Source organism: Choloepus didactylus, chromosome 12 (assembly GCF_015220235.1).
Source record: "Choloepus didactylus isolate mChoDid1 chromosome 12, mChoDid1.pri, whole genome shotgun sequence".
Taxonomy (NCBI): Eukaryota; Metazoa; Chordata; class Mammalia; order Pilosa; family Megalonychidae; genus Choloepus; species Choloepus didactylus.
Window position 1 is genome coordinate 53,491,978 of NC_051318.1, and position 13,288 is coordinate 53,505,265.

The following is a 13,288-nucleotide window of genomic DNA, read 5'->3' on the forward strand; positions in this document are numbered from 1 at the left end:
ATGGGGTAATGAGAGTTCTTAAGTAGTGGAAAAATTCCTGGACTGTTGTCAGAGTGGCTTAGGCTTAAGGCCTCGATGGTTAGAAATTCTCTTTTCTCCATTTCTTTTGGTAGTTATTTCCCATTCCGTATTAATACATTGGCATTATTAGGGTCAGTGTCCTAAGGCCTGGATATGCCTGGTCTCTGACAAGATTAATTTTCTGGGACAACAAAGCAGAGAACCAGATCTTGACAATGGCAATCCGCTTGAGGTTTACCTATTGAAGCTCTTCACAATGTAATCATGTTTTCAGTCCATCACCTCCATCTCTCAGTTTCTGTGTGTGAAGAACACGGTATCTGAGACTTGGGTGGAGAGGCTGTTGGAAGGTCACAGGGAATCAAGATGAAATGAGGAGTGTTCTACTCTATGATTTTGTGTCAAATACTTATGTGCTATTTCTTGTTATTTTCTTTACATGTAACATGGAAAAAGAAAAATAAAATGACCTTCATAGTAGTTAAAATTAGGAAGCATGTTGTTATGCTCTTCATTGCTGAGAGATAATTCTCTATGGATTTCTTGTGTTTCTGTACTGTCCCTTGACTTCTAAGCAAAGGACATGTTTGAATTGGACATTAGAGATGGTGTATCCCTTTTGAGAGATTTGGAGTCATCTTAGAATATTTAAAGATAAAGACCTACCTTTCCCTTGCCCTGAGACATGGGCTTACCTTCCAGGATAATGAGCAATAGCCATCTCTCTAGAAAGGAGGATGGGCAGGTCACAAACAGCCATTTAAAGTCAGAATCTCCTAAAATTCAGGATTCCTCTCCTATGGTGGCAGGTGGTAGTGGTGTTATTCTGTGAGAAACGGAGTTTAGGGAACCATGATAAGGTTTGTTCTTGATGTTCTTTTTGCTGTGAATGATTAACTCTGTCTCTGACCCAGATCTTGTGTTCTTCCTTGGCATAAGAAATATGAAACTCTGATAGGGCAACTTGTTATTTGCTAATAGGGTAAAATTTCACATTCAGAAAAGTATTAAATAAATGTCAGTTCTTATGATCTTATGATGATTTTGTCAGAGAAAGTAGATGATCTTCAGATGGAATGTATACAATCAACAGGGAAACTTGGAATTTCTCACGTGGAATTACCTCCTAAGGTACAGTTTAAGATTCTTAAACAATTACCTTTTCCTGAAATCATTTGTCCCATTTAAGTTTTCAGACAGAATTAAATAAGGAGCAAATAATTGCCTGAAGTTTACTGATTGTATTAATAATTAGATTTCTTTAACCTACCTCTGATTAAATGCATGATTTTAAAAATAACCGTAAGTTAAAATCATCCTTTTACAAGATTGGTAGAAGTGGATTTTGTTATATTTCTTTAACATAACCCCATAAATTAGATCCAATTAATGAGTTTGGTTATCTTGAAAGAAGGTGACTGGGACATAGAAAAAAATTTTTACTTTAGGTTTTTTTCACACTGTTGCTAGAACATGCCTTGGTTCACTGTCTGAAAAGCATAAATTCAGTAGAATCCAGGAAACAAAAAACTAGATTCAGAATATATATATAGCTCATCCAGACTATATAATACCAACAGTTACAATACCTCTTCATTATCCATTAACTCCAATAGATCAGGCAGTGGAAAAATAGAGCATGGATCAAAATATTTCTAAACAAAAAAATAGGATAACAAGTACATGGGAAAGTGCACTTCAATTGTGATGTTAAATAGCCCTCATGCTAAGACTATTTTCAGTAACATTCATCTCTAGTCCTGTTTCAAGCTTCTATTCTATTCTCTCAGTATATTCCACTAATCAGCATCAACCACTCTCCTGAATTTTTAAAAATACGATTTAAAGAATAACCCAGAATAGATTTTTTAAAATCTATTTTTGTCTCCTCTTGCAATAAAGATATCTACATTTTAACAATCCTCCCAGGTGATTCTTACACACACTAATTCTGAGTCCTCCTTTCCTAATATTTGAGAACTTGTGAAATTTCCTATTATTTTAATATTCAGGGTTAATACTTTAACCATGTTCTCAATTGACTTCCATGAGATCCTGCTGGACTGTACTTGTACTTACCTTGGGACTGCACAAGTACTTCATATATATTATCTCACCTAATTATCATACCTGTCATAAGAGAAAGGTATTAGTCCCATTTCATATATTGGAAAATGGGATGAATAGTGTAGTAGTTTGGGGTTCTCTAGGGAAATGGAATCAACAAAAGATATCTATGAATATAAGATTTTATAAAAATGTCTCACACAGCTGTGGGTATGCATGAGTCCAAATTCTGTAGGGCAGGCAGTAACCTGCAAATCCAATGATGTTCAATGAACGACTCAGGCAACGAAGTGGCAACTCCAATGAACTACTCAGGAAACGCTTCTCTGGCTAGCTGAAGAAGAAGTGAAGGTCCACTATCTGTCTCCCTTAAAAGTCTTCAACTGATTGGATTGAATCCAGCTGATTGAATTTGCTCATTGTGGAAGACATGCCCATCATTGATGTAATCAGTCACAGCTGCAGTCAATTGACCAGCCACAAATGTCCTTACAATAATGGTTAGGCCAGTGCTTGCTTGACCAATCACCTGGGCACCATCGCTTGGCCAAGCTGACACATGAAACTAACCATCACAAATAGTTAAAATAATTTAAAGATTCACTTGCAGCTTGTAACTGAAAGAAATAGGATTTGAAAATATCAGATATAGGCTGAGTTAGCCAGTTACTAATTCTACTTAGAGCCATTGTCCAGTGTCTACAAATTCTATTACATCAATTAACACCAGGCTGTTTCCATATGTCTATTTAACATTTTCACTTATTTCTATCACACAAACTACCTCACTGAAAAAATATACTGAATTTTGCCTTTATCTAAATGGACTACTACCATCACTGAATTTTCTTTTTGATTCTACATGAATTGTGACATGTTCTTATGATCTCATGAACTTGTTCCAATTCCTCTACTAAGATTTTCTGGGAAATTGAATTAGATCTTCATTTGTTCTCAACAGGGCTCTGAGGTTGATTTTTTTATCACATTCTTTTAGTAACACAGGAGAATGCTTAATGGCACTTTTAACATTGTCCTCAATTGGCTAGTGAGATACAAACTTGGGGACTGGAAGGGATCAAGCATGAAATAGTTGGAGGCCACACTCACTCTTATGAACTTAATAAAAGAGGCTGAACTGGCTAAGCTACCCCGATTCTAATTCAGTTTCTGAATGCTCCATTTTAACTCATGGGTGAACTTTTCCAACAAAATCACTCAGAGAGATATAGTTTTTCCCTTATTCCACTATTGAAGGTCTGCTCCTGCATCAAACTATCCAGTTAGAAAAAATGGTGTAGGGTGGGGCAGCAAGCATAACTAATGTTTTATTGGCAAGGTGCATGAATTTTCCATTGTATTTATAGTGGGTGGTTGTTTTAGATTCCTGGGCTGCTCAAGCAAATACCATACAGTAGTTCAGCTTAAACAATAACAATTTGTTTTCTTATGGTTTTGAGGCTAAAAGAAGGTCCAAATCAAGGTGTCATCAAGGTGATGCTTTCTTCCCAAAGACTGTGGCATCCTGGGGCTAGCTGCCAGCGATCCTTGATCCTTAGCTTGTCACATGGCAATGCACATAGTGGTGTCTCCTGGTCTCTCCCTTGTCTTCTAGGTTCTGTTGCTGTTGAGCTTCTGGCTGCTCCCTCTGCACCTCTGCAGCTTTCTATCTGTCTAAATTTCATTCTGCTTATAAATGACTCCAGTGATAGGATTAACACCCATTCTGCTTGAGGTGGGCCACACCTTAACTGAAGTAACTTCATCAAAAGTTCCTACTTACAATGGGTTCATATCTTCAGGAATGGATTGAGTTTAAGAACATTTCTTTCTGAGGTACAAACAGCTTCAAACCACCACAGTGATTAAGTCTGAGACATACTGCTGGTCTCAAACGAGAAGGCTAGCTTTGCTGCCAAATGAACAAAAGACCAGGGGGCAGTTGCTGAAGAAGGGTTAGAAGAAGGCAAGCCAGAGGGATCTTCAGTTGGGAGGCTCATCCAGTTATGCAATGGGATAGCCAGCCTTCAGACTTTTGGTACAGAGGACACCAATACCAACCTAGCCTCAGCTGGTGACCCTTCTTCCTTTCTATTTCTTTATCTTAACAGCAGTGGAGAACAGAAGAATTCAAAAATGGGAGGAAAGGATGATTGTGAGTGCAGACCACACTATCTATCCCTTGCAGGTTACTATGTCTATGAGTCAAGCCTGACTTAGTTTGACAAAGAGATGCAGAGGAGAAGATAAGCATTAAATTGAATGTGAGATTAGAGATTTTAAATGGATTAAACTTGTCTGCCTTTTTCATATTTCTCAGTGAGCAGAAAGTTATAGAATTTACCCATGATTGGATTAAGGGATAAATAAAGTCACTTAATGTTTGTACCTCACTTAGTTTACACTGTTTAAGAAACAAGTGAAAATAATAGAAAGTTAATTTGGCTTTACATTTTTACCCAGTATGTATGCTGGGACATGTGCACTTGTTTATGAGTCCATTTATTTCAAAGTATGGTGTTCAAATCAGAAGCATTGGCATCACTTGAAAGCTTTTGAGAAATGCATATTCTCAGGCCCCACCCCAGACCTACTGAATCAGAAACCGAGATGACGCCTAGTAGTCTGTGTTTTAACAAAATTTCCAGGTGATTCTAATACATGGTAAAGTTTGAGAATCACTCTGTAGTTTGTTTTTATTTTGAATGACTTGAGGGAAATATTATAGTGTTAACTTTAGTAAATGTTTTAATGAAAATTTGGCAATTTTGTTCATCACTTCATCACTTCTTTAATATTATTGAACTTAAAATAATAAATTGTATCATTCATTAAAGTACTATATCTGTATATATTATAATACAATATTATTCAATAATTAGTTTTGTAAATCTCTATTATTTTTCCAAATGAAAAGAAATGAATTATTTTGTATACTTCTTTTATTAGTTAGTGTTTATATGATATAAGAATTAATGAACTATCATATTAAAATACCTTTAGAATACTATAATCCCTAACCTTTAAAAATTCTAAGCATTTCTGTACTTTTAGTAAAATAATTGATTCTAAATGATCAAACAAAATTATTTACACATTCCCAAAACTTTTACCTGTTTCAGTAGGTCTTTAACAATTCAAAATTGACCCATATTTGTCTGACAAAATATTTCTATTGCTTTTGAAATTTTATCATTACCAGCTTAAAATTAGCATCTTAGAAATACTTTATCTCTGGTTTAATCTCTAAAATGTATTTCTAGCCTTGGCTTGGCTCTATTTTTTCTACATTTCTTGTGTGTTTTTCATTATCCAATAGCATCACCTTTTTGAGTTAAAACCTGGTAAACTCATACCCCTGTAAAAACCACTACACTTCACATAGTGGCAAAACAGTAAAGAAAGTTTTCTTCCCTTACGCCACAGCCATCATATATATTTTTTCATAAATGCACACATATACATACACTTTTAATTAAATCATTAGCCCAATTCTACTTTACTCTGGAGCTAAATTGAGGGTGCATAATGATTTGCTTGATATTCTTGTATAATTCTCTGCGAGTGGGTAAAACAGGCAAATGACCTTTCAAAAATTCTGATAAAAATACTTAAATTTTACCATATTATTACCTATAAGCATTGACACACTATACATTGAGAAGATATAGAAAACAAAAACTAATGAGCAGCATGCATGAAATTAACACAAACACAAATGTATTTAAGACAAAAGGTAAACATGACCAGGGCAGAAAATATCTTCTGATTCCATGCTTGCATCTATAATACACCCACATACCCTTAATTGTATGGCGTTTAACACATCTCTTGCAAATATATCACATACTGCCAGATTCTATAAATAACAAAAACAACATCACTGTGTTTTTGGATGCTTGAAGGATGTCAGAAATCTTCATACCCAGTAAAAATACAGTATAGTATACCAAACAAAGGGATGCTAAGAACATGTGAGGTCTAAAAGTTGTGGATTTGAGCCAGCCAAGCTCAACAAGTAGTTCATTTTAGCAGCCCGCACAAACACTCCTTTCATGGAAGAACACTCTGTCACTATCCCCACCCCCTACTCTCTCTCTGAAAAATCCCATACATGACATTTGCATTGACTTCATCAGCTTCAAATTGCACCATCATGAATACTAGCACAAATTTTGTATTCTTTCCATCAATAGCCAGGATGGAGGCTAATTAGTGTACCACTAATGCTTTAAACACAGAGTTGCCATAAAGGGCAATTCTTGCTTACAAAAACCTCAATTTCAAAACTGTCACTTGAGTCAGGGAAGGGAATTTTTTTTCTGAACATGAACTGAACCTAAATAGCTACCTGTATTGAAGAGGTTTATTTTTTCTATGTGTAATAATTTTAATGTGATGTAGTGTGAAAGAAAAATATGAAGTATTATTTTTAAAGCTTCTTGCTCCAACTAGTATGAATGATATATAGGCCTTAAAATCTGTTACAAATGAAAAGAAATCATTGATTGGAAAATATTCCAAAGTAACATGACTATGGTTAAATTAATTGTGATTGGAATGCAACTCAGAGCATTTATATTCTCTGTCTGATCCTACAGGTGGCCATGCTATTGCAAATTTTACAGAGAATAGGCCTGACATAATTCTTGGAAACAGACAGACCTCTGATAAGGAACTATTTCTTGAGGAAGACAGTTTTTGGCCATGTGCAATATTCTAACAATAAGAATTTGGAAATTTTTGGGTAAATATTCAGTCCCTGATGATTATTTAAAACTATATGGGTTTGAAATAATGGTAGAACACAAACAGGGAATGCTTTCTTTTTCAATTAACAATGTAAGTTAAAAAACGAATTTAGGTTTTCTTTCTGTAGAAAATTAAGCTACAATAACTCGTCACAGGAGTTAAGTCCATTCCTCATCTGGGAGAAATGGATTACATGCAACATTTTGTAGGAATTAGTCAAGGGAAAAAAATCACAAAACATCCCTCTGCCATCTGATAATGTTTAAAATTCTCTGTTTGTAATCAGTTCATAGTTATGGCAGAGATAAATCTCTCTTATTACCTTGTTGTAGCAGTGGTAAACAGGTGATAAGTGCCATCCATCTGTGAGGCAGACTGTGTTTATAACAAGGTCAGAAACCTCTGTGTAGTAAAATTTTTCCAAAGTATATTTAAATTGAAAACCCATGTTAACAACAGTTTTTGAGAAATTTCTTTGGACCTGTGAAAATAAGGCTTGATCTAAAATACCATTATAGTATATGGACACTACTAATTAATTGCACAATCTGAAAGCCTTTAGAATGAATGTTCATGATTTAAAAAAAAAAAACTTCACTTTGTTTCTTTGTTTTGTTTCAGTTTTACCTTTTCACAAACCAGTAATAATGTGGCTTTTGTTAGAGTATCCACTAACATCTTTCTATAATAGATTTAAATAAATAAATAAATATATATATCTATATATATACATACATATATACATATATATATACACACATATATACACAATGTCTCTTTAAACACCAGAGTAAGTAGGAGCATGTCACCAATAATTTTCTTATTATTTTATTATAGTTTCCAAAAAGTGGATTAAAAATTGCCAAAAATTTATGGGATGTCATTCAACTGAATTTTTCTGAGGTGATGTAGTTAGCTAGCATAGGAGTAAATTAATAAATGTATTAATTTAGAAATTATTAACTCATATCTCATTTCAGCTATATTGCTAAACAAATTAGAATATCTATTTGAAAGGGTTTTAATTGCATAGCTAAATATGTTCTTAAACCAGACTCCTCTTCTGCCTGTGTTGAAAATAGACTGCAGATGATTACATTTCCATAGACTTCACAACATAAGCTTTTTTTCAGTTTGAAATAAGAATGTTAAGGTTGCCAAGTATAAAGTTTATAACTGCTGTTATTTTGGATTATATAGAGTTATGAAAATCCAAATGTTTTACAAAGTTAAAAAGTATTCTTTTTTGCTCACTTATAACTTAAAAATTACTGAAGTCATTCTGCCAAAACATGCCAAGAAGCCCAACTTCTTGCCCTATGCCTGCATAATCTTATTAAATCACTGTTATTCATGTGCACATTCTCACACAAATACAAACAAGGGATGCCAAAGATTAAAAATATGTTACATGCATTTTACAGAAATTTCAATTGAGACCATGGCCTCATTTGAACACAGAATGTGGCCTATTTCTAGGGTTATTTTTATTCTACCCTTAAGAATTTTTATGTATGTGTATGTTACTTAGTTCTTCTTGTATTTACCACTGTAATTTTAATGTATACTGAGAGTAAAGAGTGATTAAAATAATCTATTAAATACATAATTTATTTTTTTAAAATTGTGCATACTGTGTATTATTTTCTTTGTCCATGGTTTAAGAGAAAAATGAATGACATGCAGCAAGCATTATAGACCTTTAAGTGTTAGCTATAATATAATAATAATATAGTTAATATCAATAACTAACATTAAACACATACATAAATAACTATTAGATTAGGCCCTTAAGCTGATATCTTAATATAACTAAACTCTATCAATAACTTGGTCACAGGATCTTTTCCTTTGTGACATCCAATAGCTGGTAGATTAAATGATCTTTTCTGAGGTCAAGATGGTGCAAAGTTCCATCTCTCCTGATTTTACATACCCATTGTACATATTCACAAAATCTCAGGCCCTAGTTCTAGCCACTTTCAGACAATAGCAAAATGTATTGCCTTCTCTCTTGAGATGCAGACCATAAAAGAAATTTCCAATTTGAATGTGAAGTGTTTAAAAATTACTTAGTTCATGCCAAAAATTAAAAACTCCTCCTACACGCTTATGTTTTGGAAAAAGAGGAGTGAGTGGAAAAGGGCAGGAAGAGTAAGCTGCTTCTTTGTCTCAAATGTGCACACATTTTTTTTTCCTAAGAAAAGATGCAAATTCTTGGGCGTAGTATAGGAGATTCTTCCCAAGCTGATTGTCAGTCCACACCTCTCTCCTACTATTTTCTCACTCTTCTAATGTAAACCCCCAACTGTAAAATGCTTGTACTTCCAGATTATAATTTGCACCTTGCACCTTCATCTTTCTGATTTCATGTCCTGCTTCTTTTATTTTACGTTCACATTGTCTTGTAGTTAATTGTCTTTTCTCCATTATTAAATGGATGGGCAAGTGGCTTAAGCTTTCCTTTTATCTTAGCAATAGGACTCAGTGTTTCTGTAATATATGAATAAATGAGAATTTTTTTCTTTTCTGAGAGATACTGAAAACTGCATATAATCTACCCAGTGATATTGATATTGCCATTCACTCCCTTCATTAGGAAAGAGACCACTTCAGTGGCTATCAGGCCTGGGTGCATGTTATAATTATCTGGATGCTTTGAAAAAGCATTCTCAAACACTTAATCAAAATATGGCTCATTCTCAAGCACTTAATCAAAATATCTAGGTGTAGGACCTGCTCATTGATAAGTGTTGAAATTTCCCAGGTGAATCTAATGGGCAGCCATGACCTCTTAGCTACCTGTAAGGTATAATATTGGTTGTATTTGCAAAATAGACCAAAGCATGTGTGTTGGAGAAGTTAGACCTTAATGTCACTATTGATCTATTTCCTGGTCACTGCTCCATTGCACCATAAAGATAGAATTGTTTCATAGAGCTCTGACATACATTTGATAATCTGTTTCTCATTCCCAGAAAGATTTGGTCATGATTTTGAGACATAATTGTATTATTTTAATCCCTTGTATAAAATCTTTCAAATGTATTTATCCAAACTTTATTTGAATAGTCACCTTGGGTTTTTCCTGTCACATAGTCTATATTTATTAAGGTATTGTAATTCAAGTCAGTCTCCTCTCTTGGACTGATAAAAATCAGCGTTCACATCATTTGTCCTTTTCCTTCACTCTGGTACACTATGAAATAAGTTTGCTTTCTTCCGTCTGGAAGTCCATCACATATTTGAAGATGTTTATTATATTTACTTTTCTAAACTATATTTCTACATTCCTTTCCTGATGTAGTTTTTGATCTTGTTATTACTCAGGTTCATGGCTATTCTAAATAAAGTGTAGTGCAGGGAACAGCAAGGGTTTCACAGTTAACTCTTTGGTTAGTAAATTCATTTATTTAGGCTTAAATTTTGCAGGCATCATTTAATATTATAGGCTCACAGTGAGCTAGTGAACAATTAAAATACAATTGGACATATGTGATCCGAACTTTCACTAAACCAAGGTTAACCCTGTCTACCCACCCATCTGATAATGTTTGTTGCTGTACTTTTACGTCTAAACTCAGATGTTCCATTTTAGATTTTTTATTTTATTTCATATTTTCCATCAAGGCTTTCTGAAATCTAGTTATGTTATTATAGGAAGAGATACATTTCTTAGCAAATCTGAAGGCAGTGATATATTATAATCTGGGCACTTTCTATGCTTTCTCCTTCAAGAAAAGGTTGTGGCCTTGCTGATGCAGAATTCAGTTCAAAACTTCCATACATTGCCTTAAGAACAGCACATCAATGCTAATTTAAGATTCTCCAAAATGGCAGTGTAAGTCCCAAGCATACAATACCAAAATCATAGCATAAACTGACTTTTCCTTACCCAACTAGACTACCTTGTTCCTACAGTGTGTTAACAGGCAACTGCCTCCCTTAATTAGGGACTCTGGCTACATCTGTTTCCCACAAAGGGCAGCTCATTTCCATTGTGATTTTATATCTTGGATAGCTAAATTGAGAATATAACTTAACCGTAAAACATATGAAGATGTATCCATGTGTGAACACATGGGTGCCTATAGGTGTGTACCTGCATTTTTTTTTTTTTTTTGGTGTGGGGGTGGGGGGCATTCTTTTCCTCCTAGTTCAGCCTATCTGAAAATTGACACTCATCAAGTTTATGAATTATGTTTCCCTGCTCTCACTGACTTGTGTCATCAATCACCATATTAACTTTATTGCAGTAATTAATAAAAATGCTGATGAGAATAGGTACAAAGGTGGATCTTCATAACATACCACCCAAGATACTTACCAATATGTCCTAAACCTAGTTTGAAACTATTATTTGTGAACATTCCTGAGATATAATTTTTCAAGCAGATATAAACCAAATTAACTGTATTATAATTAGCATACATATCTTGCCATAAAATATAATGAGAAACTGTCAAATATATTGATAGTCTGAAAGTATATCATGTCTGAATACTATTCTGATATGGTAGAATTACATTAAGTTAATCAATTAAAATCTTTATAAGGTATGTCAATATAAATGTAGCTATTTGTTGAGAAGCTATGATTTTAAATTTTGAAATCTCCAAGCAACCTTCTCCAATTTCAGTGAGTGTCTTGTTACATCTAAGTTTTTATATTCCTTCCATAAGGAATAAAGTAACCTTTAAAGCTGAAAACAGAAAGGAAGTAGACTGTGCTGATTTGGAACTGTTATGGACCCCAGAAGAGCCAGGATCTTTTAACCCACTCTTGTTGGGTGGAACCTTTTGATTTGAATGTTTCCATGGAGATGTGGCTCACTCAACTGTGGATGAGACCTTTGATTAAATTATTTCCATGTTGGTGTGCACACCACCCATTCAGGGTGGGCCTTGATTAGTTCAATGTAGTACTTAAGAGAGCTCAAGAGCTAACACAGACACTGATGCTTAGAGATACTTGGAGATGCAAACAGAAGGACATTTGGAGATGCTAAGCTAAGAGATGAAGTCCAGAGTTTGCTTGGAGAAGCTAAGAGAGGACCCCAAGATGCTTAGAAAGAAATGCCCTGGGAGAAAGGAGCAAGGATGCACAGGAGCTGAGAGATAGGAGCTAAGACAGAAGCCTGGAGACATTTTGGAGAAAGCCATTTTGAAACACAGCCCAGGATCAAAGGACCAGCAGATGCCAGCTATGTGCCTTCTCAGCTGACAGAGGTGTTCCAGAAGCCATTGGCCACCCTTCAGTGAAGGTATCCTCTTGTTGATGACTTTGTGCTACAGTGGCAGAGTTCAGTACATGTACTGAGACTGTTTGGCCTGTAATGACTGAAATATTTGCTTTTGGCACTTTACAGAAAATATTTGTCAAACCCTGACCTGTATTAGCATTGGTTTTCATAGGTAGGTGAAGTAGTAGAAGAGAAGAAGCTCCCCCTGGAAACCAGCAGGAGTTGTTTGGCAGCTATGAATTCATGATACAACCAGAACTAACCCTTGACTCCACATTCTCAAAACTTAAAATGTCTGTGGATGGTTAACTAATATATATAAAGAAAATCTATCTAGGCAAAATGCTAAATTGACTGAGTGCTACATGTATCAGTGCTCTAAGAATTCTGAAAATGAAGAGATCAGTTTCATTAGTGATGGTCAGGAAGCTCTAGAAGAGAAAAAGTATTTAAGCCAAGATTCAAACTTGGACATGCTGTTTATAAGCATAGATTAGACAAGAGAGAAATTATTGCAGGATGGGTTGAAGACACATGTAAAATAAGAAAAGTAGAAAAAGAAACACTGTTTGTAATATATTCATTGATTCTACAAGAGGGAAGAATTAAATAAACTTACAGAAGACAATTTTTCAATGTTATCTAAATATAACATCCCCTGTAATCCTTCCCTGACAAACTCTCCTTAGTCCATGCTTCAAACACCCCTATACCTGGAGCCAAGGGGAATTGCTTCCTTCTTTCTGATTTCATAGCACTATTCATGAGCTATTTCAGGATTTGTTATAACCCTTTTCACTATGCTTTCTTTGTAGTTAGAACATGGACTTGCATCAGCTAGATTTTTGTGAGGTTTGTCTGCTGTTAAAAGATACAGTATCTCCCTAAAGCTCCCTGGCTTAGTCTAACAAGGATTTATTTCCCAAACATATTTATGCCCTGTTCTGTGGTTCTGTTCTGTTTCCTTCTTTATTCCCAGACCAAGACTGAAAGAGGAGCATGATTGGAATATGCCAGTTTTGTGTCTGAGGGTATAATGAACAATGGCAAAACCATGCAATGGCTCTTCAAGCTTCTGGTTGAATGTGATATATCACTGCTTCTTACATTCCATTAGCCAGATAATATCCTTTTAGGAAAGCATAAGCATTGGGGCTAAATTAAGCAATCAATAAATATTGCCTATTTGTTAATATGGATTCTAGT

At 34.7% G+C, this 13,288-nt stretch overlaps 1 long non-coding RNA gene across 5 annotated transcripts in view; it reads left to right on the plus strand.

Moving 5' to 3' along the window:
• The first annotated feature begins 987 nt into the window (after positions 1-987).
• The window catches only part of LOC119507180, a 66,901-nt gene continuing 54,600 nt past the window's right edge, over positions 988-13,288 (plus strand). For all 5 annotated transcript variants that reach the window (XR_005211158.1, XR_005211157.1, XR_005211155.1 and 2 more), the window contains exon 1: positions 988-1,152. This is a non-coding gene — a long non-coding RNA (uncharacterized LOC119507180). The remainder of the gene's footprint in view (positions 1,153-13,288) is intronic.